This window comes from Pinus tabuliformis, chromosome J (assembly GCF_031772625.1).
Source record: "Pinus tabuliformis cultivar Carrire ecotype Pingquan chromosome J, CPIR1, whole genome shotgun sequence".
NCBI classification, from domain to species: Eukaryota; Viridiplantae; Streptophyta; class Pinopsida; order Pinales; family Pinaceae; genus Pinus; species Pinus tabuliformis.
In genome coordinates this window covers 651,911,341-651,916,176 of record NC_142295.1, presented here as the reverse complement: position 1 = coordinate 651,916,176, position 4,836 = coordinate 651,911,341, and positions in this window count along the sequence as shown.

Sequence of the window (4,836 nt, the reverse complement as noted above, 5' to 3'; positions counted from 1 at the left end):
TAGATGTTGTGCGTTAGGTTCCAAAGTGTTTTTAGATTCATTAAATTTATTTTATAATTGATCTTGCTTAAGAAATTTTCCTTTCAGGTTCACTGCGTAATGTTGATGTACAATTCCTAAAATGCAATCTAAGATGATAAACAGTCGTTTAGTCTTCTTTTTGCAAATGAAAATCCTAGCTACTAAGGAAAGAGAGATGGTGTTCTTTCAACAAAAAGCAAAGAGCACACACTATATGCATTGTCCTAAATCAAACCAACAAACAGTCTAAATGCAAATGCACATGCATGTATTTGTTTTCAGCCTTCTTAATGCGTAAATGATAAAAAGAAAGCTAAGTGAAAATCTAAATTATTTTTCAAAGCAACAATTACTAACAAGTTTCTTTTCAAGACAAAATGAGGACAATGACAACACTTTGCGATTTGGAATTGAAAACTTGCTTTCGACACTAGAAAAACTACTAATTCAGATCAAATACAAGAGTAACAAGGTAATCGACTATCAAGAACAATCTGATTCTCTTCTATGACTGAAAACGACACTTGTGACACTTTCAAATCAAGAAACGACAGTACAATTACGCTACTTCTTTGTAAAGGAGAACTGAAAATGACTCAAAAAATACATAAAAACATTTACAGTTCTTTGCACAATGGAGGCAGAATAACAGCAAGGAAAGGGGTTTCAAACAAAGGTGTACTGACTACAAGCAGCAAAACTCCTGAATAGATCTAAAAAGAGTGAACACAGAAACCAAAATTTAGGAACAAGGCCTTGTCTGATCAGCGCACATGTAACACATTGAAACTGAAATGCAACACACCTACTACACTCGGGAAGTGTGCTGCATTTGAAGTTCACAGAACAGACAGTGCGCTGGACCAGGGACGAGACTTTGATCGGGTTCCGGGTCACAGTTTGCAGTTCAATTCAGGGATTTTGGCCGAGCAAGTTGTAATTAGTAAATCAATCACAGGGGTAGATCTAAGGAGGTTACTAGAGCCACCACAAGGGCAATTAGAGAGCTTGTAAATCAATTGTTTAATTCATAAACAAAACCTGGAGATTGACTGAAGCAGCGTTGATCTACTTTTCACTTACATAGCAAATGCAGTTCGAAGGCTAGCTGGCTTGACTTCAGGCTCTGTCTATAAGTTTATAAAGTAAACAAATGTAGATGAACAAACAATCTACTCACTCCCCAGTGGAGTCGCCATTTTGTTACCGAGAATAGTGTCTATGCAGAGCTGCTAATCCCACTAAGGCTGGTAGCTACCTTAGAAACAAACAAACTTAAAACTACTTTCGTTTTCCTTTATGAAAGATAGATGAGAGAAGAATGAAGGAGACCAACCTCTGTCTTGCGCTTGGTTCCTTGCTCGATTCCTCTCTCTTCTGATAGTCTTTTGCTACTTTCTTTCTTGTATACCCAGCTTCACAGAGTACCTATAGAATCAAAGTAGCATAACACTATACGAGAACATAGATCTATTATCATAAACAATATAGGATCAGATGTAAATTGACCATACAAATGCATAAAACATAAATCATACAAGAGTATGGAGGAAAACTTGAATAGCTTTATTGATAATCAAGAAAGAGCCAAGAGAATTACAACCAATTGTTCTGACCCAGCATCATCCTCTCAGCAAGAAGCCCTTCTTCACCTCATGAAAAGCTTCGATCACCCAAAAATATGATATTGCACCAATAAACCAGCAGCACTTCCTTACAAGATACAAAATTCCAACCTCTAGATCTCTGGGATGAGGGATCCATATATAGATGTCTGCAAGGGAGGTGAGTCAGCTTTTAAGATTTGATTAGTGTCTCCCCTCTAATAGTTCTTGATTCCACTTGGAGATTGATGATCTCTTACTCATCCCTGGTCGAATTCAGAGAGGCAAGTGTCACAGGAGAAGTTTCTGGAAGATTCCATGCTTTTCCACCTTGCGGATTGACCCTGCCATTTGTCTCTTCTCGCCCATCGCACCCCATAGAAGGGCTTTTTGACATGAAACGCACCTACTGTGTGTATTTAAGTGGGATGCAACGCACTTTGCCTATGGAGCAGGTGAAATGGTCCAGTTTTGACCAGTTCTGAGTGGTTTTTCATGGAGCACTTCTGGGAGATGTTGTAATCAGTTGACCTTGTTCTTTTAGGGGTTGGAACAACACCTTTAGGGACTTAGAAGCCCTCGGTTTATGGACATTTATGCTTGGGGTTGCAGTGCCCAAAAATTTCTATAACACATGCCTCCAAGAGGTTGTCTTTTGGATGACAAAGCGATACAAAGTTGCCCGCTTGGAAAGAACAAAACCTAACCTCTTTTGCAAATTGGGTTTGTACCCACTCCTTGTGAGCTGCGAGTGCCAAATTGGCATCTCAACGGGTTTTATCCAGCTATTTAAGGTATAGTAGGTGTTCTTCTTCGGCAGTGGGGTCAGGCATGGGTTCAACGGCTATTTCGAGGGAAGGGATTGGCCACCCATTTTGTTTTGCCTCGTCGTAAAGTTGGATCTCATGCGCGACAAACGACGGATTAAAGTCAGGCATTTCCTTGTGAGACCAAACAAATTCATCATGGAATTCCTCATGTAGGCAGGTGGAGCTTGCAATTTCCTCAGGACTGCAATCTGCTCGCATCTGGGTGTCTTCCACGATGCCTGTCATGACTGAAATATCTATGGGCAATGACCTGGAAGTGTCGTCCATATTTTCTTCCACCCCAAAAGTTTGGATGCTTGTATAGGGTGGGGAAATGATTTCGTTTGTGTCAGAGGACAGGACTTGAAGAGGCATCATGTTCGAATCAGATGTTGGACCCCAAAGATGCCAATCCTCCCAATGTTGCTCTCCAAAACTCATGATTTCTCGAACGGCTTCATCCATAGGTATGAGTTGATTGAATGGATCTAAAGGAGGAGTGGTTATGGGAAGGGTGGTGGTACCGTCGGCAATCGCCAACATGATCGGGGATGTGGATGTGGATTGAATGCCTTGGTAGGCCGATTCAGCTGGTGACAGCAGCATCTGGTCTCTGAATGTGTCAAGATCTAGAGGCACCATTAGGATCCAGGGATCAGTCAGTTCATGAGGAATTGATGAAAGCATTTTGACCAATTGTGAAACCTGGGGTGGATGAAGAGGAAAACAACCCATAAGGGAAGAAGCCTTCAATAGACTGGTACTGATACTGACATAACTGTTAGTTCCACCTCCTACTAGGGGTACGGAGCCACTTGGTAATGGTGAATAATCAGGGGTGTAGAAAGACAAATGATCCAATGTAATGACCTTTCCATCCAGTGGAAATAGGATTATACGAAAGACAATGGATACGACAGCCATCATGGCATATGTCCAACTCCGACCCAACAATAGATTATAGTCGAGTTTCTTGTCCATGACTTCTACATCCACCATTATAGTTTTCCTAGCCAAAGTGATGGGAAAACTGGCTAGGTATCCTTTTGGGATAAAGGTGTGGCTGTCAAAAGCTTTAAGGGAGTTCAACTGTGGGGATAGGGTTGGGGAACCAATGGCGAGCCAACATGAAGCTGACATGACGCAGGTTGAAGCACCTTCATCGATGATAGTTCAGTGTATACCTTTACCTTTCGTAGTGATATGCACCTGAAATGCAAGCTGGTGGGAAAGGGGAAGTTTACACTTGTCCATGTCGAAAATGGCTAGCATGGAATCCATAGGGTCAATACCTCTGATAGCCAAAAGCAAATCTTTCCTTTGGCTCGGGCATGTTTGTAATACTTCGAGCATTGACATAGCTGACAGCGCTTGCACCACATCCTCTACGATATTGTAGTGTTGGGCGGCACGTGCAGATGTATTTTGCGTTGTGCATCGAAGTGCCCCCTTGGGGGGTCGAATTACAAAGTCCTCAACCGACCTTTTGATATGAAAATCGTTGGGTAGCGATGGGTTTTGACTTGAGGATGGTTCTGCTGCCGAAGCGACAGGAGCTCAATAAGATTTGGCTCTTCTGGCGAGTTCTACCATTTCAAATGTGTAAACGCTAGAACTTCCTTCACCAACCGAAGGATGTTGCAAACCGTCGCTGCCCCCTGACGTGGGTTGCAGTTGGTTGGCAACAAAATTTTGTTGTTGTTGAGTAGGAAAAGGATTTCTAAGGAGAGCAAGTGCCTTACCAGAATCTCTCTTGGCAAGGTAATCTGTGCATTCTTGAAGACGCGGACAACACCAAGTTACGTGGTCTTCAAGATAGAGTTGGCAAGGATATTTGGTGCCTTTTCCTTTTCCTCATCAGTGGGCGTAGCGGCCTTTTATTTCAGGTTGGGCTGCTTAGATGATTGCTCTTTAGAAGGAGTGGTCTTGTTCTTATTCTTCTTGTTCTTGCCACCGGATTTCTGTGTAGACTGCACAGAGTTTATCACAGTGGCAGGAAGAGTAGTCACTCTGGTAAAGGGGTCCACTACAAGCTTAGCAATGGAACCACTGAGTTGTTTTATAGTGACCCAAGAGGTTGCACCGACAATCCTATTGGCGTGCACTCTAGGGTGCTGAGTGGTGGGAGGATTGGGGTTACCGGAGCATGGGGGATTATGTCGTAGATAGTGCCAGACTGTGAATAAATCAAATCTAAGTGTTGGGAACGACGTATGGATTGGTCTTCTGTGACCGCACAACCTAGAGCAACATCTCTAGCGATTTGTGGGAGTAAGGACTTACCGAACCAGTCTGTTAAGAGAAAATAAAGGATGGGAGCTTTGACCAACCTCCACCTACATCTCCATTCATGAATATGATCAGAGATGTGTGTGGCGGTATCCTGACAAAATGAAGTAAGG